The following is a 27,123-nucleotide window of genomic DNA, read 5'->3' as shown; positions in this document are numbered from 1 at the left end:
GATCGCTGCTTTGCTTTGCTTTGCTTTTGGTGCTAAGGATTGGACCCAGGGACCCATTCTACCTCCAAGCTACACCCCCAGCTGTCTTTTTTAATTTTTTTTGAAACAGGGTCTCTCTAAGTTGCTGAGGTTCTACTAAGTTGCTGGGGCTGGCCTCGAACCTGATCCTCCTATCTCAGCCTCCCAAGGAGGCCTAGGAGGCCTGCTTCCTCCTCGCTGCTCTCTATACAACCTTGCTCAGAAATTCCTCTAAACTCACTGTTGTAGAGGAGAAAAAAATTAGATACTGGGAACACCGGTGTGCACCACCACGCCAGGCTTTCTGAGCATATATTCAAATTATGCTAGTGATGTCATAGGCCTGAGTCTTCCTGGTCCTCTGAGCACGAGGCGCACGCTTTCCAGGAGTGCACAAAGGGAGACACGCTTACAGAGCAGCAGCCTCGCGGCCTCCGGTGTGCCTGACTTGAGGCCCAGCCGGCCCTGGAGTCGTCCATCTCTGTGCGTGGCAACCTCCGCGGGCCTTGGGTCCATTTTGCTGTCTCCGGGCTCTGAGCGCTGGCCAGCGCGCCTATTAATCTTGAATGGAATCTTGAAGTCGCCGCCACTTCCATCTGAAAAAGAAATAGCTTTGCCTTTTCCATTTGACTCGACCGTATAAAATATTTATGATTCCTCTGGCACCTCCCAGGCCCCCTCTGTCCCATCGATTCTCTCAGTCAGCACTTAGTGCTGACTCTGAGGAAAGTACTTCCCGTCCACCAGGGACAGGCCCAGGATGACGACATGACATCCGGAGCCCGGCTGTCCTCGCCAAGTGGGGCTCCGGCAAAGCTCCGTGCACGTGCGTGCCTGGCTTCCACCCCAGGGCCCTGCTCGCCCACTGTCCAGTCCAACGCAAACACAAATGACCGCGTTGGGTCCCGGGGACCTGGGGGGACTTAGCAATTAGGGGACCGAGAGTGCGGCTGGCCTGGGAGGTCCAAGGCGGTCTCTGCCAGCACTGTCGCTCCACACAGCTGATTGACCCCCAGGGTGCGTCCGATTTTGCAGGGGGAGTCACCACATGGCTGCCTGGGCCTCATCCTTCCGTCCCCGCTCTCCTCGCCAGCCCCTATACAATACCCCCAACCTGGCTCAGAAATTCTTCCAGACTCACTGCTGTCGGGACAACACGCAGCGCTGGGAATGATGGGAGATGCCAACCTCGGGCAACCCAAGGAGAGATACAGACCTCTGTGGTCTCCAGACATCCTGGGGCTGGACAAGGAGGAGGAGGAGGAGGATAGTCACCATTCTGAGTTATTAGGAGAGTTACACAGAATATCCGGAAAGAGCTTAGAACGGTGCCTGGCACTTGGTAGCCGCTTAGGAAGTCTCAGCTGTCTTTGTTGGTGCAATTATTGTCCTTCCTTTTATTTATTTATTTATTTATTTATTTATTTATTTATTGGGGGTGGAAACCCTTCTCCTTCCTGGAAACCCTTCTCCCTCCAGGCTACACTCCCAGACCTATTTTATACATATTTATATAGACATTATATGTATTTTTTTTTTGAAACAGGGCCTCTTAAGCCAGTGAGGAACCTGTGTGATCCTCCTGTCTCAGCCTCCCAAGTGTGGGGATTACAAGCGTGCACCACCACGCCCAGCTCTTTTTTTCAGGGTCTTTCTAAATTGCTGAGGCTGACCTCAAACCTGCAGTTCCCCTGTCTCAGCCTCTCAAGTCCTGGGGTTGCAGGCATGTTGCCACCGTGCCCGGCATTTTAGAGTAAAGCAGACTTGGGTCCAGATTCTGGCTATGATTCTTTCTTGTTGTGGACCTTGTCAGCTTTTTAACCTCCAGAAGCTTCAATTTTCTTATCTACCAAATGAGGATACTAACAGCCACCGGTTCATAAACCTGGCCCTCACCTCAAGGGATTTTGTAAGCTGTCACAAGATAAGGGGTCAACAAGCTGAGCGTGGCCACCCCCACTGCCCCGCCAATGTTGATGGATGGTGGCGAGTCCACAGGCCGAACCAGAAAACATCTGATGCCCACTGAGCCCTCTGGAGACGGCCCACGGGACTATCAAAAGACACCTGATGGCTTTTGCCAGACAGGAGAGGTATGTTTGGAAAGTGATTCTGCTGGTGGTGGAATGCTACCTCTAACCAAGAAAAGCAAAAGAAAGAAACCGTGCCGTGGGGCTGGATTTGGATGGAGCCCCTCAACACGCTGCTGGGAGGCCAAACGGAGAGGGGCAGAGAGACGAGAGGCCTCATTCTGAGTCCGGCGTGGTCGACCTGGCGGTGGGACCCATTTCAGCCATGAAGTTATTTTAGGTGGTGGCAAAGGAGGTTGGTTTGAGGTTGCTTAATTATCCCGTCTGCTCTGCAAAAAACAAATTCAAAAGCTGAAGAACGTGAAATAGACGGTTACGGGTCACCACGGCCAACCTGGTGCATTTCCCCAAAAGCTCCTGAGCACATGGGCTGCCATTCAAATGCCTGCCGGGGCAGGACGGCGCTGCCAGCGCTCCGGGTGGACCCTGCGGAGGCGCTAGCTGTGCGGCTGCCCCCCGCAGCTGCTGGGCCTTGCTGGCAAGGGCTGGACAAGCTCAGTGTTTAATGCGGCTGTTTGACCAGCCAGTCCACAGCTCTAGAGAGAAGGCATCCTGCTCGGCAGGCTGGCACGGTCCCCATCTGCTCAGTTAGGATGGGACTCGCTGCCAAAGATGAGGAATTCCAGAGCCTGCGCTGCAGAAAGCCGTGGCCAAGGGGTAGGGATAGACAGGAACGCAAAGCCACCTGTTGCTCATAGCTCAGTCGGATTTGGAAGGGCTAGGACTGCTCCTGGGGGTACTCTGGCCCGGAGAGGAGGGCCTTGGTGGCAGGAAACCTAAATGGGAGACACAAAGTCCCCTCCAGGGATGGCACCTTGATTCTAGGTGAGCTTCTCCAGAGCTCCTTGAACGCAGGAAGAGATACGCCATATCTCTTCCTTAGTCTTCAGCTTAGAGCCCTGGGCACCTCCACTCAATAAATGTCCGTTGGTTGTTGTTGTTTGTGTGTGTGTGTGTGTGTGTGCGCACGCACGTGTGTGTGTGTGTGTGTGTGTGGTACTGGGGTTGGAACCCAGAGGCTTTCTACCTCCAGGTTATACTCCCAGCCCTATTTTATTTTTTATTTTGAAACAGGGTCTCACTAAGTTGCTGAGAGCCTCACTAAGTAGCTGAGGCTGGCTTCGAACCTGTGCGATCCTCCTTTCTCAGCCTCCCAAGCGCGGGGATTACAAGCGTGCACCACCACACCCGGCAATAAATGTCCATTGGTTGAATGCCTAAATGGGTTATGGTCATTTTGGGGGGGGGGTGGCTTCTAAACGCATCTGCGTTGAGAGATAACAACTGCACCTCTTTCCTTGGGTTTGGGTGGATCTGACTCTGCCATCTTAGCTGAGCAGAGGCAGTACGCCAAGGCCAAGTTACAGAAGCCCGTGCGGCCAGCACCGGCTACCTCCTGCTTTCTGCTAATGGTATAGGTGGTATCTCGCAGTAGTTTTGATTTGCATTTCCCTGATTTGTAGGGATGGTGAGCATTTCTCAGCTACCTGCTAGTCATTTGCATGCATACAGAGAAATCAAAACCCTTGGACTCTGGCGATGGGAATATAAGGTAGAGTACGAACTTTTACAAGAAATTAAAATAAGAACTGCCATATGACCCAGAAATCCCACTTCTGGGTATATATTCAAAATTATTGAAACCAGAGCAATGCCCGCATTCCGAGGCACATTTTGGCATTCATCACAATGACTAAGATTTGGAATCAACCCAAGGGACCCCTCGACAGAGGAGTGGGTAAAGGAAATGTGGCGGGGGGGGGGGGACTGTGGAATATTACTCAATCTTTGAGAAGAAGGAAATTTTGTCATTTTTGACAAATCAGTTGAACCGGAAGGATGTTCTGTTAAATTATTGGCGTGCAGGGCAAGGGTCCTCTTCCCCGAGGTATCTAATAGAACCTACAGTAACTCCAGGGGCTGGGGGTGGGAGTGGGCCTTGTTCAATGGGTATAAAGTTTCAGTTATGCTAAAGGAATAAGCTCTAGAGATCTTTTTACACGAGATACTTATAGCAAACAGTGTGATATTGTATATTTCAAAATTTGTTAATAGGGCCAATCTCAGCTGGACATGGCGGTGCCTGCCTGTAATCCCAGTACTTGGGAGAATGAGACAGGAAGATCTAAGGTTTGAGGCCAGCCTCAGCCACTTAGCAAGACTGTTTACAATCTTAAAAAAGGGCTAAGAGTGTATCTCAGAGGTGGAATGCCCCTGAGTTCAATCTCCAGTACAAAAAGAGAAGAAATAAAGAAGGAAGGAAGGAAAGGAGGGAGGGAGGCACAGATCTCATGTTAAGGGCCATTATTACAAAAGACGGGCAGAGCGCATGCCGACTGGTGGTGCTGGCTGTGTGCATGACCTTGGTCATCAGGAGGGTTCAGAGATTTTTACCTACTCCCAAACTCATCAAATTATACACACTGAATACGTATAGCTCCTTATGTAATAATTATATCTCAAAAAACTGTTAGAAAAAAAGATAAAACAAAAGTATTTAAACCCAGCAACATTCTACCTCCGACTCACACTCCCGGACCTTTTTATTCTTTTATTTTGAAACAGGGTCTCACTAAGTCAGAGGGTCTCACTTAGCGGTTAAGGCTGGCCTCTAACCTATGATCCTCCTGTCTCAGCCTCCCAAGGACTTAAAAGTAAATGTTAAAACATTGATGCAGCTCTTACAACTGCTCTTGGGGCCCTGAGAGAGTAGGTAAGCCCATCCAGCCACCCTGAGGCTGCCTCGCTGGGATGAGGAGAGAAATGAGGTGGGGGTGGGCATTGAGAGGGAGGCCCCCACATGGCCTCAGGCGTTGGACTTCAGTCCAGAAACCATACCTGACCAGCCTCTGGGCCAGTCACTCCCAGCCCTACACAGGATTGTGGAGCAGACACACACCTTTCCTGCTCTGTCCTGTCTACACTCAACGCCACAGCCCCCGGAGCAAAAGGAGCTTGTGTCATAGCTGGGGTGGTGTGAACCCTACCACGGGCCGATCAGCATCCTTCCAGACTCAGTCGGGAGGCCACGCGCCCCAGCCTCCTCAGTGAGCATGGCCATCTAGACACTCAGGAAGCTGAGCTTCAGACTCCTCTCAGATGGAAACTCGTAACTTCTTCATTTAGATTGGGAGGGCAGAGCTGGGCGTGGTGGCTCACGCTTGTAATCCCCGCGCTTGGGAGGCTGAGATAGGAGGATCGCACAGGTTCAAAGCCAGCCTCAGCTACTGAGTGAGGCTCTCAGAAACTTAGTGTGACCCTGTTTTCAAATCAAGTATAAAATAGGTCTGGGAGTGCAGCCCGGAGGAAGAAAAGCCCCTGGGTTCCACCCCCAGTACCACAAAAAAAAAAAATTAAAAATAAAATAGATTTGGAGGGCAGGCCAACACCTGGCTCCTACCCTCACATTCTTAGAGGTCTTTACATACTTGGTGATGTTGAGTAGGGGGCCTAGTCGCACATACTTTGCAATCCCAGGACTTGGGAGGGCGAGACAGGAGGGTCGCAGGTGCAAAGCCAGCTTCTGCAACTTAGTGAGGCTGTCAGAAACTTAGTGAGACCATGTTTCCAAATAAAAAAATGAAACAGATCCAGGTGTGGTGGTGCACACGTGTAATCCCAGCATTCAGGAGGCTGAGACAGGAGGATTCACGACCAGCCTCAGCTCCTTAGTGAGGCCCTTTGCAACTCAGTGAGACCCTGTTTCAAAATAAAGAATAAAAAATAGGGCTGGGGGCGTAGCTCAGAGGTTCCATCCCCAGTACCAAAAATTAAAAAAATAAATAAATAAAATAAAAATAAAATAGGTCTGGGGGTATAGCCTGCAGGTAGAAGGCCCATGGGTATCATCCACAGTACTATTATAAGGGGGGAAAAAAGTTGAGTAAGTAAGTACCCATTTAGCTTCTTCTTCTTTGCATCAAACACTCTGAAATCACAGATTCTTTTGTCTTTCTTGGCTTGTATCCATCACTCTCTAAAAAGAGATGCCAGCAGCTTGGGGAGAGACAGAAGCCACACTCACATCACGAGGCCTGGGGGCCCAACGACAGTCCAGGCACATTTAAAGCATGTTATAGTGGGCAAAGCGCTTTCCCCTATATTGTGTTTGGACCAGGATAACTACCCAATGATGTGAATGAGGAGGATGCTTATTATACTTGTTAAAGTTAAGCCCCTTTTGCGGGATTGTACTTGCTAACGGCAGAGCTGAGACTAGAAAGCAAACCTCCTTGAATTGCTAGAAGTTGGACAAGGACAGAAAGAAAATTGACAAGAATAGGATCATCTGAAGCGTTTGAAAAGCACATTATTTCCTTTTCAATGCTCCTTGATTACAATTTTGCCTTTTCAATAAACAAATCAAAATTTAAAAAAAAAAGAAAGACTGGGTCTTTATAAAGCGTTTGGGCAGTGCTGAAATATTTTGCAATATGTAATTTTAAGCATAAATAACCCAAATTGTAGGCACAACAGAAAAGTACACAGTGAATTTTCTTCTCACCGCTGTCATTGACTTTAATTTTTCTAGTTCTAGAAAAATGGAAGAAAATGCGTTATGGTCAGAATCAGAAATAAAAATACATCTATAACATGTGCACGTATTTGTGCTTAACTGACAACGGCGAGTGTGTTCTGTTGCATGAAAACTGTAAGAACAAGGCCTTCAATTCGCACCAGGATCTTCCAAATACCTCGTAACACCTTGGCCAAGAAACTTCAATGAAAGTTCCACTGTCATCTGTCCTATGGCAGAGATGGCAAGTCATGGCACAACAGACTCACGTTTATTCTCCAGGTCGGACCCTTCTGGTGCTCATAACGAAGCCAAGCATCTTACACGATGTGTCGCTCTGTGTCCTGGATACGAGTGAGAGAAGAGAGACGCGTTGGTGACCCAGAAAAGACGGTGATGGGATGGAATACAGCAGGGGTGAGGCTCACAGCTATTCTTTTTTTTTTTTTTTTTTTTTTTTTTTTTGGTGGCACTGGGGTTCCTGGAAGCCCTTCTACCTCCGGGCTACACTCCCAGACCTATTTTTGCATTTTTATTTGGAAACAGGGTCTCCTAAGCCAGCGCGCGGGGCTGGCTTCGAACCTGCGCGATCCTCCTGTCTCTGCCTCCCAAGCGCGGGGATTACAAGCGTGCGCCACCACGCCTGGCTTGGCTCACAGCTATTCTTACTTGGTCGAGTTAAGCTGGATTCTGTCACCCACCTGTTCATGGCGGAGTTGGAAATGGTAGAAAGGGCCACACCACTTGAAACAGCAAGCTCCCCTGGTCTCCGCAGTGTTCCGCAAAGAATGACCCATGAAACCCGTGCCTGAGCCTCCGGTGTGGGTGAAGATTCCGGAATCCTCACGTTTAACCAGCGTCCCAGGGAAGTCCGAGGCCCGCTGGATGTGTGTGTGTGTTTATGGCACCTGCTCCATAAGTCAAACAATTACAAGCAGTGAGCCTAGACTCAGAGCGTTTGCCCAGCAGGGCCCAGAGAAGCCGCACGTACGTCCTTCTGACCTTAGAGCCTGATTCCGAGCCCCACCGCACACTGCCACCCCCGAAGGCAAGCTCTTGCCTCGCCTCTGAGCCTCGGATCCTTGTGGTGACACGAGAGGTTGGACTAGGCCGTCTCGAAGCTTTCTTTTGTGTCTGACACTAGGTGGCAACTTGAGAGGTGCGCTGGCTGCATCCCAGGCAGCTGGAGACCCAGGCGCCATTTTGAATCACAGACACTTGTACAAACCTTGGGCCAAAGGGCTTTCTAGTGGTCTCTGAATCTCTTGGATTGGTTTAAGATGCATCGGAGGGTAATGGATTCAAGAGCAAAGAATTTATCACCCATTTAGATAAAAATCAAGCAGTGTTCTAACTGGTGAAGTCACGTGCCCATGCCAGTTCTTACAAAGGTGACCGCCACCGTCCGCTCAGCTGCCGCAGAGAGGATGTGGCACCACCCTGCAGACCCGGGTGTGTCGCCTGAGACCAGGTCAGGGACATCAAAACACCCAGCTCTCCTCCACCCTTTCCGACTGCCCCCAGACTGGCACAGCGCTTAGTAAGAGCGAAAGTAACACTTGCCTATCTGGGGACTAACAGTCTTTTCTAGGTGGGTGAGTGAGGTGCCAGACGGAGAGATACCAGCAGAGACACAAAATTTTCACAGCCCCAAAGCAGACGCTTCTGCCCAAGTGCTGTGCATTTGACCCTCACACTCGCCAGGCCGCATCGCGACGCGTGATAAGGACTCGCTCCCCATCGAGCCTGACCACAGACCCGCCACCTGAGCTCGTCATTCCATACACATACACTAAGGCACCGAGCGGGGCCGCGGGGCCTTCTTCAGTCCAACACTGTTGCAGAAACGCACCGCCACACGGTCCTGCGGTTATTTCCGGTCGGTTTCAGTTATCCACGTGTCGATGCCATTTTGGAAGACAGAGCCTGCGCAGGAGAGATGGTGCCGCATACATAACACGAAGGAGGTGAGCCTGCCTCCAGGGCCAGCGTGATACACAACAGCACCGTCTCCCGGCCTCTGGGAATGGGTGACACCCAAGTCAGTATGTGCTTAGCAAGAAAAAATTAAAAAGTAAGATTGTGGACTGTGAGATGCTGCAAGACGAGATTCTGCGGAGCCAGGGTCCAGGCGGTGCGGCAGGCACTTACCGCCCCCAGGCTCTTGGCAGTCTGCTCTCAGTGGCCTAACAGTCCAGAGGGGACGCAGCAGGATGACACTGTTACCCCAAAGCGTGATTCACGGGGTTCGCGTGTCTGTCTGTTCTGCCCTCGCGCCTTCCTCGGGCTGTCGAATGGCCTAGCCAGCTGGTTTGGCCATCACTGATCCACTAGGCAGTTGGGGGCGATGGGGCGTCAGAAACCCTGTCTAGGAAGTTCCACTTACCCCCGGGCCAGACACCCATTCTTCAGGAATGCAGAGCAGAGGGTTTTCACTCAAGGCCAGGGGTCAGCAAGCTCCCGGCGAGGACTGCGGGAATCTGAGTTTTCCTGTAGCTCCATCTGGTTCTGGACTTAACCGCCCCGCATCTCAGCCTTCTGAGAAAATGAGGCTGGTGGACCTGGAAAAATGAGGGGAAAGTCATGACTGAGGATGATTACGAAGCCCTTCGCAGGTATCCAAGTGGTGGTGAAGTGAAAATGAGCTTCGGCCAGAAGCCGTGTGTTCTGCGGGGTGGCGGCTTTCCTGGGTCCTGCTCCTTAGGAAACTGAGATCTGGGAGTCAGGTTCCAAGGACCTGCTAGGCTGAGCCTGGGCTTTGCAGACTGCAACACTGCCCTCTATCGGCTCCCGGCGTGCCTACACGCCACTGCAGATAACAATCCGTGTCTTTGCACATCACAGCTAGGCCCAGAGAGCGGGTGAGCAAGGGCCTGTGACCAGACCGCTCTTCAGAGAGGCCTTTAGCCTCACAGAATGTGGTACGCATCCATTAGAAAGCTGTTGAGTGGGAACTTTCTTCCCTGGGACTTTAAACAGCCACATTTCCTGGTATTTGACATCAGTGGGACATTTAGCAAATGGAGTGCCAGATGGAGCGCCTGGCTCTGATCTGCTTGCAAGACACTTGAGAGTCGGACCCCCCCACATGGATATTTGCATTGGCTCCGATTGCTCATGGCAGGGATGGCCACAGCTCAGTGACGTGGGGCATCCCGCAGGCCTCGAGGTGGGGGAGAGGTGGAGAACCCAGAGCAGCAAGTGCAGCCCCGTCCATACAGAAGCGTTCCAAGAGCCGGGGTAGCAATCAGCTACGCGTTCTTCTTATGCTGCTGACTTTCTTACGAATCATGTACAAGAATACAGATAATAATGGACTCATAGTTTCGCAAGCTCAGTTACCTCCAGGCCGTATGAGCTTCTCAAACAAAGTGGGATAGATCAAGATTTTGGAGATCAGCGAACGGAGGCTGAGAACGTCAAAGGAATTGCTCACGGCTCCATAGTCTCGTCATAGAGATACAGAGAAGCCATGAAACCCTGGGTTTTCTCGCAAGTCTACGATTCTGTCTCACCTCTTTCTTTGTGACCACATGGACACACAGAAGCCATTTTGGCTGTTTTGGTGTTAATAATTTGTATCCTTGTGAATCACAGAACTCAAGATCATAGCTGTTTGAAACTGTTTTGTTAGTCACTGAAGACACAAAGGCTCATGGTAAATCTCGGTGGTGACATTTACAGCCTTCGATGTGTTCAAACTTGTCCTATGCTAAAGCAGCTGACAGCTATCCAGGCAGTGAAGTGATGGCTCTTTGAGAATGCATGCTTGGATTTTTCCCCTTTTTGCATTCAGTTGCCAGTGTCTTTGGTGCCCAGGCAGGTGGACATCAGGCTGTTTTATTAGACTGCTATGGCACAAGATGTTATCCTAGGCAGAGATGATCTAAAATTCTCAAACTCTGGTGTGCTGCTGAGGATTCTTAACTCACGTGGTACAACAAGCAGAAAGCGTCTAGACCTCAGGCTGCTGGCCATAAGTGGGCATTTGGAGTTTGCACACTGTTATTTTTACAGGTGTTGGCCCTCAGCTCCTACCTTGATTCAGATCAGGGCAGTTCATGGGAAATGAAACTGAGTTTCCTCTACTTCCCTTCTCCCTGCACGGTTGACTTCAATCATAAGCCCGCAGATACGCTCGACCGCTCAACACCTGAGCTGTTTACCACCGCGCTTAGGAGATGCAGTGATGAGTTGCTTTTGCTGGTGTTTGAGAAAAGTTGCCTCCTAAATATGTGGGGGGCCCATCTGTGCATCTGGCACATGTACCTTTGCCTTAGAGAAGTTAATTACACTGCGGCACCTACTTCTGAGCTGAAAGGGTGGGCTGGTCTCGCGCTGCTGTTACACAAGATCCTGCTGCTTCTCCACATTTAATGCACTCCCCCCACCCAGTAAGCCAGACTGCTCTTCTCTTGTTCAAAATAAAACCTGATCCCATCGGAGTCTTGCAAAAAATCCTATAAAGAACATTTTCCCTTCTCAAGCAAAATAGTGATGATCACAAAACATAAACCAGCCCCATCTGCATTTACTAACTGTCTCTGGGCTCCCCCACAACGCTTGAGAATCGCTTCTACAAGCCTTAACTTCAGAAGGAGTCTTAGAAAGCACTGGTTCCAATCCCTGCAGTTAACATAGCGATCGTTCTCTTTATTGTATTTCCACTCACAAAGAGTCCTGCCTTTAAAAGGTTGTCCTTTCCAATTCAGAAGTACTCTGGATGAGAAATCAAAAGAAAAAGGCTGTCTGTTCTGGACTTTGTGTCTTAGGAAGTGTTCTTTTAAGATATATTCACCGGTGAAAGGAGAGAGTATGTCAAACTCAAGAATGGGCCACTGCTAGCCGGGAGCAGGACACACATCTGCAATCACAGGACTTGCAAGGCTGAGTCAGGAGGATCACAGGTTGGAAACCAGCCTCAGAAACTTAGCAAAACTTGTTTCAAAATAAAGAGGATTAGAGGGGATAGCTCAGAGGTGGAACACCACTGGGTTCAAGCTCCAATAAAAAAAAGGAAAAGAAAAAAAAAAAGAAAGAAAGAATGGGCTTGGGGTGTTGATGATAAACAGAACCAGAGAGAAAAGGTGGGAGATCTGATAAGGCTTATCATCCCTGGCAAGGGAAGTGGCAGAGTAGAGCCCAGGGGCCAAGCCAGGTCTGTCACTAGCTTAGTGGCTTCTGGATGCGGTGGTGAAATGGTGTGGCATTTGGGTCCAACACAACCACACAAAAGCAGCGTACACCCAAACCAAGCAAATCCCTAGCAAAGAGGTCCTTAAAGTACAAAAGCCCAACCGCGGGACCATAATGAAAGAAGGTGACGACAGATGAGTCCTAACACGCAGCCAGCCACGTTTCCAACACCATCTGTGGCCGGCCAGCCTTGGACACGGGAAGGATTATGTTGCTCGATTTAGAACTTATGAAAGAGGAGGAGAAGTCGCCGATACAGAGGGCTGGTTCTGTGTCAGAGCAGACCAGAGCGCTGACAGTACGGAGCGTCTATTGAGCAAACTGCCAAGCAGTACTTAAGTCACTTATTTTTTTGTTCCTATTCATTAGCGAAGAATGAATTTTCAAAAGGTGAAAAGCATAGTGTTCTTAGTAAGCCTGGGCTTTGCCCCACTTATCTGCAAAAGCCTAGAAGTGCTGAGAGAAGGAGTTTCATTTGTAGGCAAGACGACAAGGCCTTTTCTACATGGTACAGTGCCCTCCACCATCGGCTGCCTGCGACTTGTGGAGTGGAATGCCCTTGTTGGGGCTGGCGGGAGGCGGGCAAATTGGAAGTTTATTCTAATGTTTTGTGTTGGCAGATGAAATCTTTCTCCAAATAAACCATCAAAATTACTCTGGATGTATGAGAAGAGACACACGGTACCTTAGGTACGGTCTACGAACGCCTTTAACAAGAAGCCCGAGGCTGGGGAGGGGTGCTGGGCACAGAGCACTTGTCTAGAGAGTGTGAAGGCCTGGGTGTTGCTTTTTCTTATGCATTCAAAGAAACAGTAAGTCCCCAGATAGGAACCAGTCTTGTCAAGTATGAGAAGACAAAAATCATCTTGACTTCAGTGCACGTTGAGTTTAGGTTTTTTTTTTTATCATTTGTTATTGGTTTGTGGTAACTGAACTTGACAGTGAAATTCACAGGGATCTGTCAGGTGTGCATATGACATTATTTCATCGATTTCCTCACCGCACTTCCACTTTCCTCCCTCTGCTGGTCTCTCTCGGTTTCATAAGGTCCCTCTTTTTCCACTTTACTCTCTGGCTCCCACGAATCAGAGAATACATATGACATGACTTCCTGAATCTGGACGACCTCACTTAGCATAATGGTCTCCAGTTCCTCTATTTCCCTGCAAATGACACGACTGTTCTTCTTTTAGGGTTGAGTAAAATCGCCTGTGTATATATACGGTACATTTTTATCCATTCGTCTGTTAACTGACACCCAGGCTGATTCCATCTTTGACTACTGTGAACGGAGCTTCTGTGAACACGGACATGCATCTGTCACTACGGTATTCTGACTTTAATTCTTTTGGGAAGATACTGAGGAGTGGTACAGCTGGATCATGTGGTGATTCCATTCCCAGTCTTTTGAGGAACCTCCGTACTGATGTCCACAGTAGTTCTATGAATTAAAATCCCACCAGCAGCCGGGCGTGGTGGCGCACGCTTGTAATCCCCGCGCTTGGGAGGCTGAGACAGGAGAATCGCACAGGTTCGAAGCCAGCCTCGGCTACTTAGTAAGTGAGGCTCTCAGCAACTTAGTGAGACCCTGTTTCCAAATAAAATATAAAATAGGTCTGGGAGTATAGCCCAGAGGTAGAAAGACTTGGGGTTCCACCCCCAGTACCACCAAAAAATAAAAAATAAATAAAAATCCCACCAGCAGCATTGAAGAGAGCCGATTTCCCCGGTCCTCGCCAGCATTTATTATTGTTTGTATTCCCGATGCATTTTTAAGATGCCATGAATGAGATCTCACTCGCTATTGTTTTGGGGGCTGCAGAAGGCTTGTGTTGGGGTCACTGTGTTGTTCTCACGCAGATGTACTAGTTTGGGGTAACATTGCAGAGGCCCCGTGTGCTGTATCGAAACTAAGAGAAAACCTACATTCAACTCCCTTCAAGATCCATCCAGGGCCGGGCGTGGTGGCGCACGCTTGTCATCCCCGCGCTTGGGAGGCGGAGACAGGAGGATCGCGCAGGTTCGAAGCCAGCCTCACTGGCTCAAGAGAACCTGTTTCCAAATAAGAAAAATATAAAAATAGGTCTGGGAGTGTAGCCCGGAGGTAGAAGGGCTTCCAGGAATCCCAGGACCACCAAAAAAAAAGAAAAGATCCATCCAGTCCTTACATTCTAGGGCTTTCCCTTCTTGGGTGAGTAATACCATTGCCCAGCAGTGCAGAACAAAAGACTTTACACAGTCTTATGAGCCTGCGGTCCACAGCCGGCTCCTGGGTCATATATTTCAGAAGACAGAGAGGAGGTTGGTCCCCTGTCTCCCCTGTGGGTGTGAATTAATCATCCCACCACTGAGTCATCTGTGACCTGAGAGAACACTCTTAAATCCCTTTCATTTTTATGAATTTGTAAGTGGCAATAACCTGTCCAACGAACCCCTGCCCCGCCAGGCCTCGTTTATAATAGATATTATCTTGAAATTTCTACCCATGGACAGAAATATTCTGAAAATGTAACTAATATTTACTTTTTGAAACAGCAACATAGCCTGGCACAGTAACGCACATCTGTCATCCCAGGACTTGGGAGGCTGAGACAGGAGTATAGCAGGCTCAAGACCAGCCTCAGAAACTTAGTGATAAAATCAAAAATCAAAAAAAAGGGGGGCTGGGTGTGTAGCTCAGAGGCAAAATGTCCCTGAGTTCAAATCCCTGGTACAAAAAAATAAATGAAAAATAAAATAAGCCGGGCATGGTGGTGCATGCTTGTAATCCCAGCACTGGGGAGGCTGAGACAGGAGGATCCCAGTTTGTGAACAGCCTCAGCTACTTAGTGAGGCCCTGTTTCAAAATAAAAGATAGGGCTTGGGTGTAGCTCAGAGGTAGAATGACCCTGGGTTCAATCACCAGTACCACAAACAAAAAGAAAGAAAAATAAAATAAAACAGCAACAAGGACCTCACAACCTACTGTGCTTTCTTGTATAAGTTAAATACCCCCAAAATAATGTTTTAAAGGACGCATGATTTAATTACTCCTTTTCTTTATAGCCATTATCCTCCTAGTTTCTTTTTTTTTTTCTTTGAATTTGCAAGCTGTTTATCAGAATGTCACCAGCCTGGACAAATTTCCTTTTCTCTACAAAAGAATTTCATGCAGTCAGCTGGAATTTCCTTTATTTAAGATGCTTGAAAAATCGGGAATGGTCTCCCCGGTTTATTTCTAAAGTGGAGGCATCCTACCAAGAGCTGAAATTGACATGCTGCCTAAAAGGTCTCTTGGACACGGCAGTAATTTACACTTTTGTGCAGAAAAAGTCAATGCCAAACAGTTGTTCAGTGCGTGCAGAACAGAATTCCATAAAAGATGGAATCCTGGGACCCGCGCGCCAAGTGTATTTCAAACATCACGCGACAGACCCAGCACATCTCCAGCACACATGGTGGGGGTGAGAGGGCTGACCTCTGGGCATCTTGACCTCTGGGCATCCTCTGGGCTTTCTTGGGCGATCAAGGAAAGGTGAACAGAAAAGCCGTGGAGGGTCCCGCTGAACTTCACAAGACTCTTTGGCATCCATGCGTTTGACTCAGCTCCTCACTCCACGTGCGAGCCCCATGAGGTTGACGTTTACTATTTCAGGATAATTATCTCTCATATTGACATCACAGATCAAGTTAGGAGACGCCTGATGACTTTTTATCTGATACCAATTATAGCATAACCATTTTTCACCTTTAAAATTCCTCCCCTAGCCAGGCATGGTGGTGCACGCTTGTAATCCCTGCACTTGGGAGGCTGAGACAGGAGGATCGCACAGGTTCGAAGCCAGCCTCAGCTATTAGTGAGGCTTTCAGCAACTTAGTGAGACCCTGTTTCCAAATAAAGTATAAAATAGGTCTGGGAGTGTAGCCCAGAGGTAGAAAGCCCCTGGGTTCCACCCTCGGTACCACAAAAAAAAATCCACCCCTAATAATTACAGACCAAAAAATAGATGATTCTGGCCTCTTTCATTAATACATACTGACGGGGAAATTTTCACCAATTTCCCAGTGGTACACAAAACCGACGAACATTTCCCAGTACTATTTTGAGAAGCAAGTCCAAAAATTTTTCTGTGACCCTGAATTAACTGAGCTATTTGTGGAGCTGAGCTATAAATCTAAAAGCCGCAGCAAAGGAGATCCTGGGACAATGATCTCATGACGACCTTCTCTCTTCAGAAGAAACAGAACTTAAATGTGGAAGGGCTTAAGACAAGCCGGAATTGTGGTGGACATAGGACTCAAAGCCAAAGAGAACGTCTGGGTCTGCCTGGGAAAAGGCAGAGTAAGGAGCGACGGACTCTGAGCCTTGGAGTCTGCAAAGCGCCTTGGCTCACGGGGAGGTTGAGGCTCGGGAGGCAACGGTGGGGCTGAGCTAGGCACCAGCAAACATTTTGAGACAGTGCGATCTGCTGAACACCAGGTGAGGCGCCCAGGGGCATGGGCGATCTCCAGTCTTGGCAGGTGTAGAAATTAGAGTCTTATCTGCCTGAATCAAGCTGCGCGGAGAGGACTGGCCACCCTCGAGAGACCCCTTCAAGTGTCAGCCTGCACCGCTGTGCTTGGAAGGAAGGAGCTAGTGTAGAAACGGAGAGGGCTCTCCACGGACCCTCCTTTTTCTATCAAAATGAGATTTTTCTCTTTCCTATTCTGAGAGGATGTGTTTCCTGAAGAAATTATTATTTTCTATTTGACTCTGATTTAAAAAAAAATAACACCAATCACTTCTGGAGTGTGTGTGTGTGTGTGTGTGTGTGTGTGTGTGTGTGTGTGTTACTAGAGATTCAGCCCAGGGGAATTCTACCTCTAAGCTATACCCCAGCCCCCTTTTGTTTCAATTTATTTTTATTTATTTATTTATTTTGAAATATGGTTTCACTAAGTTGCAGAGGGCCTCGCTACACTCTTTTTTTATGGGACATTCTACCTCCAGGCGATACCCCCAGCCTTATTTTTTATTCTTTATTCTGAAACAGGGTCTCATTGAGTTGCAAAGGGCCTCACTAAGTAGCTGAGGCTGGCTGCGAATCACTACCCTCCTGTCTCAGCTTTCCAAATGCTGGGATTTCAAGTGTGCGCCACCATGCCTAGCCCTTGCTACATTCTTGAGGCTGGCCACAAACCTGCAGTCCTCCCATCTCAGCCTCCCAGGTATTGGGATTTCAAGCGTGCGCCACCACGCCCGGCTGGGGTTGTTTTTTGCAGAAGTCCCTGGCAGAGCTGACGGGAGGTTCTGTCAGCCTGCAGCAGCTCACGGTGAGTGTTGCAGTGAAATATGTTCGGTGTGTGAAGGGAGAAATAATTCCCCCAACACAACCACACAAACAGAAAAACAGAAAAACCGCAGGTTCTTGTCCTAAGCTAAGAATAAATATGCATAGCTTGGACAGTTGCTGAAGATTTAAAGAAGTTTATTAAAAAAAATACAGGAGATAGTCACAGCCCTGTGCCCGAGAGTGGCACAAGGGGGCAATTCGAATGAATATACCAAAGAACTCCAGTATACTGAGTGTTTTTATCCTGATCAAGTCTGCGCAGGTCCTCTGATCTGTAGACATGCCGCCCTATCTCTAGCCCAGTTTTCTGCTGTCTCCATTTCCAAACACAGACCTCTACACGTCTTGTTACATCCCCAAGATGTGTTAAATTGCTTCTCCCGGATCTGGGATCTCCTCCCATCCCTTAGGCCATCTGTCTCTCCGTAGAAATGTAAAGAGACCTCTTCCCTGGCCCCGCTTTCTTTCCTTCTCTTTACAAATGTAAATTACAAGTCCCTTCTTCCTGACAGTCCTGGCTTTCGTTAGTACAAAAGATATATTTTCAAAATTGGAAATCTTTCCCAATACTGATACATTAATACATTTTGAAGCCTCTCCCCAATACTCGTACAGTGAGTCCTCCAACAAGGTCTTCATGACAAGAGGCATAAGCCGCCCAGGACCACGGCTTGCAACGATCCTTAAAAGGATGCTCTGTGTAGTTCTTTTTTTTTTTTTTTTCTTTTTTTGTGGGTTTGGGGATGGAACCCAGGGGCATTCGACCTCCGAGCTACACCCCCTGCCCTACTTTTTATTCTTCATTTTGAAACCGGGTCTCACTGAGTTGCAGAGGGCCTCACTAAGTAGCTGAGGCTGTCCGCGAACCGCGATCCTCTGGTCTCAGCCTCCCGAATGCTGGGATTACAAGCGTGCGCCTCCACGCCTGGCTTGTGTAGTTCTTAAAAAGAAAAAAAAAAAAAGCTGGGTGTGGTGGATCGCAGGTTTGAAGCCAGTCTCACCAGCTTAGTGAGGCTCTCAGCAACTTACTGAGACTCTGTTTCCAAATACAATATAAAAGAGGTCTGGGATGTAGCCTGGAGGTAGAAAAGCCCCTGGGTTCCATCCTCAGTACCACACACACAAAAAAAGAAAAAAAATGAGAATTTGAGTTTTCAGGTGGTGACAACTAGAGGAATTTGTTCACTGCAGTTTCATGTGCTCTGGGTACTAGGTGGTACTAGGTACTAGTAGGGACTAGATACTAGGTGGTACTTGGTAGTACTCTGTGTACTGGGTGGACCTGCATTCAATCAGGGTGCCTCTAACAAAAACTGACTTTGTATGCGCTTCCTCATAAGTGGTGCTGTGCAGGGCGTGGTGTTCACACATGCACTGGGGAGATCACAGGATTTTTGCACTTGATAAGAACAATTCAGGAGCAAGAAATATGAGTCTCTCTGCAAACATAATCTCTGTCCATCCAGGTTGCTCTTAGCCCAGATGCGATCTGACCCTCTGGATTCCCAAGCCTTTCTGCCACTGGCACTAAATTAATCTGGAGCCCCGCCCACAGAACGGGTCCAGGCATTTGGAGAAGTCGGGGCAGGGATCCACGCTGTCACTTGGTAATCCGGAGTGAATAGTCACTTCGGGGCTGCTCCCCTCGCCCTTTCTGGGGGAGGCCCAGCGAGGCCTGAGGGAGCGATTGTTATCTGTTCTCTCTCGGTTGTTGTTTGGGTCTCAATATGTGGTTTTCCTCCCGGCAGCTGGGAAATCGTGTTATGGAGGAGGACATCACTCTGGCTGCCTGGAAACGCATTTCCCGGAGAGCCCAGGTGGCACCGAGTTGATGAAGCGCTCTGAGCAGAGGAACCGTCTTCCTCCGCTGCTTTCCTTTCCTTCCCTCCTCCCTTTTTTCATTTTGCCCTTCCTACACCTTGGGTTACTACTATGCTGGAAGAGAGAGAGTAAATAAATAAAATAGAGGAGAATGCCGAAACCCCAGCGTGACCGAGGCGGGCTCTGCCTGCACACGCAGCGGGTGGGTAGATGACTGAGGATTTCTGTCTAGCTGTTCCGGCCGCAAACAGAAACTAGTCCATCTGCAGACTGGGGCACCCCTGGAACTTTTCCAGAATTGTACAGATGCAAAAATCCTGGGGTTGTGGCTTATCAGCATGAGCTTAGGATGCCCAAAGCTCTGGGTTCTATCCCCACCCCTCCTCCACACACAAATAAATATAGAAAAAAACATTCCTTAAAGGGTACCTATGTCCATCTTTGGTTTGGGGAGAAGGGGTTGGGGGTTATTGTTATTGTTTTGTATCAGGGATTGAACCCGGGAGTACTCTACCTCTGAGCTACACCTACAGTCCAGTTTTATTTTTTTATTTTGAAACTGGGTCTCACTAAGTTGAGAATTGATAAACTGCTGAGGCTGGCCTCAAACCCCCATCCTCCTGCCTCAGCCTCCCAGGTGCCAGGCGTGTACCACGGCCCCCAGCTCGCCCGCCCATCTTTGTAAACTCAGTACAATTAACTGTGTTTTAACTAAGAATGGACTGACTAATCCCCAGGAGAACTGGTTATACTGCCCTTGTAGGCCTTCCTAACTCTCAAAAGTTATGTCTTAGATATTTTCTCGCTTCATGGGCTCACTTATGTGCTCCCGGTAACCACAAACCAAGGTCCCATTCCTAAAGTCCCTTCCGTCTCAGCTGGATTCAAATTACCTTAATTATTCCCGTTCCAGTGCACAGTTATCTGTGATCAGAACGTCCATGCACTGACCACGCTTTAGAAATAAGGGCAATGAAACAAATTCTTAGACTCATTTCCCACAATTCAGTTCTTCTCACTTACAGTCTTCCCTTTCCCTCCCCTGACACCAAGAACAAGTAGAGGAAAGTGTCCAAGAATGAACACTTGCACATTTCACTTCAACCTGCCATGTCTGTGCTCCGTGACTTGAGGCTGTGGCTTGCCCTCTCTTTGTCTCAGATTTCTCATCTGTACAATGAAGGTGCAAGTATCTTCCTTAAAATGTATGGTCAGAGCCAGGCGTGGGGGCGCACGCTTGTCATCCCCACGCTTGGGAGGCGGAGACAGGAGGATCGCGCAGGTTCAAAGCCAGCCGCGCTGGCTTAAGAGACCCTGTTTCCAAATATAAAGTATAAAATAGGTCTGGGAGTGTAGCCTGGAGGTAGAAGGGCTTCCAGGAACCCCAATACCACCAAAAAAAAAAAAAATTATGGTCAGAAGCTGGGCGTGGTGGCGCACGCTTGTAATCCCAGCATTCAGGAGGCTGAGACAGGAGGATCGCGGTTCACGGACAGCCTCAGCTACTTAGTGAGGCCCTTTGCAACTCAGCGAGACCCTGTTTCAAAATAAAGAATAAAAAATCGGGTTGGGGTTGTAGCTTGGAGTTAGAATGCCCCTGGGTTTCATCCCCAGTACTGCAAAAAAAAAAAAAAAAAAGTTATGGTCAGGATTTGTGGAGGCCTGCAGAGCAGAGCAGTGTAAACCTGATGTTCCTGGTGTCCACATTGACGTAAGAACCCCTGGAAACAAGTTGGAAAGAAGATTTGAGAGCGCACAAGGCTGGATCTTGGCATCATTAACAGGGAACTGAACAAAAACCCAGGAGGCGAGTCTCCTCTTCCATCTGTCTTTCTGACCGCCTTCTCTGCCTCCTGGGCATTCTCACAGATCACAGATGCAGACATTGAACTTCTCAAACTTGCAGCCTCCGGGAAAGTAATTCGATTGTTCTGCTCTTCCTTCCAGAAGGATTAAGAATGGCAACGACCAGATGCTCTTCCAGCCAGTTCCCACATTACCGCCTTCCCCATTTTCTAAAAAAAAAGATGACCTTCGGCCCTGATTCATGGGGAAGGCCCTTGTGAACTTCCCAGGCCGGGTCGCCTGGGGTCAGTCGCCCTAACGGCCATCCCATCCTGTGTCTTCCTGAGCATGGCCCAGCCCTCCCGGATGCGCCGTAATGAACTTTAAGGCCCCTGCTTCCTGTTCCCAAAGGATGTGGAATTTGGGTTTACACCCGGGAAGGCTGGGCCGCTCCGTGCCCCCGGCTTTATCAACGTAGCCGCGCCATCCGACAGTCTGAGAATCTGTTAAACTGTCTATTTCTGCACAATATCTCCCATTGATGAAACTACTCACTAAAGCCCCGTTCGTCCGCAGGAAGAGTTCTACCAACAAGGTACTGAAAAGACGCCAAAGTAATTAGACATCTAATAAGGACGTACTTCCCAGATGACACAGTCCTAAGAGTATGAGTCCCATCCTCCTAACAGTCTATAAATCAAGTGTTTCTTAGACAAATAAGGAAGCTGAAGAGCTGAAGGTCACAGGGTTAAGGATTGGAAGGTTCGAGAACAAATTCAGGCTGTGTGATATCAGAACCTGAACACAGGATTGTGACCTACAGGGCAGTTACTAACTGCTTATGGGGAACTATGCCTTAGTGTTTTGGAGAAACTAAGATAAAACATTAAAAATATTGTTTTAGTTAGATTCCCCTCACCCGACCAAGGATGAGGACAAAGTCACTTCACTTCTTTTTGTTTTTTTTTTTTTTTTTTTTTTTTTTTTTTTTTTTTGGTGGTGGTACTGGGGTTCCTGGAAGCCCTTCTACCTCCAGGCTACACTCCCAGACCTATTTTTACATTTTTATTTGGAAACAGGGTCTCCTAAGCCAGTGCACGCGCGGCTGGCTTCGAACCTGCGCGATCCTCCTGTCTCTGCCTCCCAAGCGTGGGGATTACAAGCGTGCGCCACCACGCCCGGCCTAAAGTCACTTCACTTCTAAATTACACTTCTAAGATGGGCGTAGTGGTGCACACTTATAATCCCAGTGCTGGGGGAGCTGAGACAGGAGGACTGGGGTTCACGGCCAGCCTCAGCTACTTAGTGAGGCCCTCTGCAACTTAGTGAGACTCTGTTTCAAAATAAAGAATTAAAAATAGGGTTGGGGCGTAGCTCAGAGGTAAAATGCCCCTGGGTTCCATCCCCAGTACCACAAAAATAATAACTAAATAATAAATAATAAATCACACTTCTAGAGATTCTAGGTATTATATCATATGTAATTTTAGCAAATGCAAAGTTGAAGAATAGTAGATTTCTCAGAAAGAAAGATTTTAGCCAAATTATCATAAGGAATGTCTGTTTCCAGAAACCAATAGGTCTTCCCCAGAGTGGAACAGACCTATAGAGACTTGAAATCCTGCTTGGGAGCAAACCGTCCAGGTCATTCCCTTGGCTGTGACTTCAATGGTCCCCTGAATTTCAACTCGATCCAGGATGGTGGGTTCAGTGTTTCACTACTTTGAGAAACTAGTATGGGAATTGTATAGAAAACACTAAGTCTCCAGTGAGTTGGAAAAGCAGCTATAGAATCAACTTCTGAAGCCGGAAGCATTGCATCTTGCCACACACCTCCCGCTTCTTGCTGGCTGAGCAGCCGCGGTCAAGAACCACCCTTGTGAGTCGCGTGAGCTCTCTGGGCCAGCGCCAATGTCGGGCCTGAACCCTGGAACCATGCAAACACAGCTTCAAGGGCTTTTTTACATATTTGTTTACTTATTTGAGTACTAGAAGTTGAACCCAGGGGCGTTCTATCTCCAAGCTTAACTCCAGCCCTATTTTATTTTTCACTTTGAAACAGGGCCTCCCTAACAATGCTGAGGACATTGTTTAAGTTGCTAAGGTTGGCCTGGAACCTGCGGTCCTCTTGTCTCAATCCCAAATATTGAGATTATAGGCGTATGCCAACCACTGAGATTATAGGCGTGTGCCAGCCATTGAGATTATAGGCATGTGCCAGCGTGCTTGGCTGCTTCAAGGACTTTCTGATTTGGTTCATGTCACTTATGGAAGAAGACATTTCTTGAACCCAATAAATAATGAGCATTTACTTACTCTCCTGCAGCATTGAACTTTGAGTTGTACATAGTTCTAACCATCAGTTTGATTCAGATTGTTAAAAAGTCACCCCCAGTTGTCCTGATATGTCCAACTGTGAGGGTACCAGGGCAAGTTCAAGGTCTGCCTTGCGTACGTGTATGTGTTGTGTGTGTGCATGTGTGCGCGTGTGTGAGTATGTGTGCACATGTATGTGTGTGTGCATGCGTGAGTACGTGTGTGTGTGTGTGTGTGTGTGTGTGTGTGTGTGTGTACTGAATGTGTGGTTTTATTTCCACTCTAGTTTTTTTTGTTTTGTTTATGTGGTTGGTTTGGGTCTTGGGTGTGTGTGTGTGTGTGTGTGTGTGTGTTTGATTGATTCTGGTTTTATAGTGCTGAAGACTAAAGCCAGGGCTTCATAGATTCTAGACAAAAGCTCTACCACTGAGCTACATCCCAGGCCCATCCCTCTTGCTTTAAAAGTAACAGATATTTATTGTAGAAAATTTATAAAATAAATATACCTCAGCCATAAATTTTATACTCCATGTTTAACTCCATGTTGTCGAGAATAATTCTAGCATATATATACTAGAAATATATATATTTTTTGTGGTGCTGGGTATGGAACCCAGAGGCTTTCTACTACCTTTGGGCTATACTCCCAGACCTATTTTCTATTTTATGTGGAAACAGGGTCTCACTAAGTTGCTGAGAGCCTCACTAAGTAGCTGAGGCTGGCTTCGAACCTGTGTGGTCTTCCTGTCTCAGCCTCCCAAGTGCTGGGATTACAAGCGTGCGCCACCATGCCCAGCCAATACTAGAAATATTTATATACTCATTATCAAATAACAAAATTTTAGTAATGGTGTATTATTATCAAATAATAATTTGAAATTTAATAATTTTAATAATGAAATGATTTTCATTATTAAATATTATTTTATTTCATTATTCTATTGATTGACCTTTATCCCATCACATGAACATGCCATAATTTTATTCCACAAACCCACTAATAGAGAGTTTAGTTGTCTATTGCTGTTGAGCAATAGCCGCTTAGAATGGAGAGCATTCACTATCTATCTCATAGTTTCTGTAAGCCAGAAATCTAGGCACACTTCCCTGGGTCTCCCAGGTCGGACAGTGGAGGAGCTGACAGTCACCCCTGGTTCAAGCCCGCTGCCAAGCTCGCTGCATGGTAACTGGCAGCTTCGAGTCCTCGCTGCCGGTGGGCCGAGGTCCAGGCCTTGTCCTGTGGGCCTCTCCATAAATCTGTTACAACAAGGCAGGCAGTTTTCCCCAGAGTAAGAATTCCAAGAGAGACTAAGAGAATGTGAGAAGGCCCCAAAAATGGAAGACAAGGAAGGTCTGTTTATACCCTAATCTGAGAAATAACTGTATTAAGCAGCATGGTGGCACACACCTGTAACCCCAATACTTGGGAGGCTGAGGCAAGGGGATCACAGGTTCACGGCCAGGCTCAGCGAGTGAGTGAGAAAGAAAGAAAGAAAAGAAAGAAAAGAAAGAAAGAAAGAAAGAAAGAAAGAAAGAAAGAAAGAAAGAAAGAAAGAAGGAAAGAGAGGGAGGGAGGGAGGGAGGGAGGACTAGGAGTGTAGGTTGAAGGTAGAATGCCCCTGGGTTCAACCCCTACTCACACACACACACACACACACACACACACACACACACACACATACACACACACACACACACACCGTCTCTTTGAGCTCCCCTTTAACTTGTCAGAATCCTACCCAACCTTCTAAATTCAGCCCAAATTATCACAAGCCTCTCCCTTCCTTCCTTTGCTTCTACCTTCTTTCCTCCCTCCCCCTTCTCCTCCCCTCCTTTCTTCTGCCCACCGCAACAGCCCCTGTCCTTGTTGATAATCACTCAAGGTGATGCAGGGTTGGCCAACTCCAGCATGAGAAAGACACAGAGTCAAACTCTTCTGACCAGAACAGAGTAACACCAGAGCGACGTGACCCCCACGCCAGCGCCTGAAGCTCATGGGCAGCGGTGCTGTGTCCAGCGCAGTGTGGAGGGGACACTCCGAGCTAACCCCAAGCCCGAGAGGCATCAAATGAAAAGACAAAAAGAACCAGCAAATGAACCGGGAGCGGTGGCTGGTGCTAGTAATCCCAGCGCTTGGGAGGCTGAGACAGGAGGATCGCACAGGTTCAAAGCCAGCCTCAGCTACTTAGTGAAATCCTGTTTCCAAATAAAGTATAAAATAGGTCTGAGAGTACAGCCCAGAGGTAGAAAAGCCCCTGTGTTCCACCCCCAGTACCACACACACACAAAAAAAAAACAAAGAACCAGCAAAGACTTAGAGAGAGGCCCAAGAATCAGGAAAACAAATCCAAGACAGCCATTCAGAGCCAAGATCAGGAACCAGACACAAGTGAAACACTGATTAATAAGAGAAGGAACTGTCATAAAGGAGAAGAGCTGCCAGCCATGAAAGAATATGGATCTGAACATGGCCCATGTGATCCGTCTCTGTAATCAGATAAATCTTTCTGTGTCTTTAATCAGATAAATATTTCTATATCCTCTTACCACATAAATTTGGTTCCTCACAACATTTATTTTCTAAATTGCTGAATTGCAAAGCCTCCCTAGATCCAAAACACCAAGAAGGTAAAAACTCCTGTGCTAGGGGTCCAGGCATCCTCTGCGACTTGCAGACCCGGTCCCAGAGCCTCCCTCCAGCCCCACGGAGAGGCTGCGGCTCACCCCTGCCCCAACACTTCCCCTGAAATGTGCCCCGTCTATTCAGAGGTAAGACCGGCTGTGCATACTTGGGGGGAAGGGAACAAGCAGCCTCTCGACTCTCCATCACGCAGCAGTGTGCTGGCCTCTGCCCAGCCCAGCCCTGGACACAGAAGACATCAGGATCAGCCCAAGAGCCGCAGAATTCCTGGAGATGCCCCGGGCAGCTGGGCGGTCTTTTTCCTGAGGACCTTTCCGGGCATCCCCGCCCAGCCAGGCTCTGGGTTCTCCATCCTGCACATGTGTCTCTGCTGCTATCTTTCTATTTTTATGGCAATTCTCTGCTGTATGAAAAGCAGAGAGAGCCAGGTGTGGTGGCGCACGCTTGTCATCCCAGAACTTAGGAGGCTGAGGCAGGAGGATCCCAGGTTTGAGACCAGCCTCAGCAACTTGGTGAGACCCTGTTTCAAAATAAAAGAATAAATAGGGTTGGGGGTGTAGCTTGGAGGTAGAATGTCCCAGGGTTCATCCCCAGTACAGAGACAACAAAAGAGAGGGAGGGAGGGAAGAAGAAAGGGAGGCAGGGAGCGGGCTAGGGTTCTGCTCCTCATGGTCCTCACAGTCTTGAGGGTAAAACAAAACACCGTAACCTTGAAAACGAAGTGCATGCGCTGTCAGCCGGCGTGCCCAAGGAGGAGGTGACGCCCAGTACAGCGACCGGATCCAGGGTGTGGGTAGACCGGGGCTGTGAGCAACTCCAGGCATTTTCTGTGTATAGAACCAGCTGTGGTGAGAAGCTGGGGTGGTCAGAGGGGGCCTCCTCCCCTTCTCCTTCCATCTCCCCACAGGGGCTTGTGACTCGGTTTCCCCTGGCTGCCGCTCTCTGACAGCCGCACCCTCTCATTCCCCACCTCCGTATAGGACACACGTGTCTCTAAGTTCTTTTCTTTTTTCCGGGCACATTTCAGTTCCGCTTCTTGGCTCGTTCCTTTGCCCGCTCGTTAAACATGATTTAAAATATTTTACCTTCCTCTCTATTTCTTTCCTTCTTTCAAGTTCCCTTCCCCACTTGTGTTTTATTATCACCTCTGCGTCTCATCACATTTGCAGCTGCAAATATCTTCACGCAGCCCTGTCTTAGCAATAGGCTTCTCTTTCTTTTATCCTCTAATTGGAATTTACCTTCGGAATCCTCCAAGGCTCTTTCCTGCAGACCCCGGTTTTATTACCAGCCTCGCTCAGATTCACACCCTCACAGCTGAAATCTCCCTCCCTTCAGGAAGCCAAACACTAGCTTTTTATTTGAGTTTCTCTCTCTATTCAGTTACTCATGTCTTAGAAATACCTGTTTTAGAAACTAACACCACAG

This window comes from Muscardinus avellanarius (genome assembly GCF_963383645.1).
Source record: "Muscardinus avellanarius genome assembly, chromosome: 20".
Taxonomy (NCBI): domain Eukaryota; kingdom Metazoa; phylum Chordata; class Mammalia; order Rodentia; family Gliridae; genus Muscardinus; species Muscardinus avellanarius.
The sequence above is the reverse complement of the archived record's forward strand: the minus strand, read 5'-3'. Positions refer to the sequence as shown.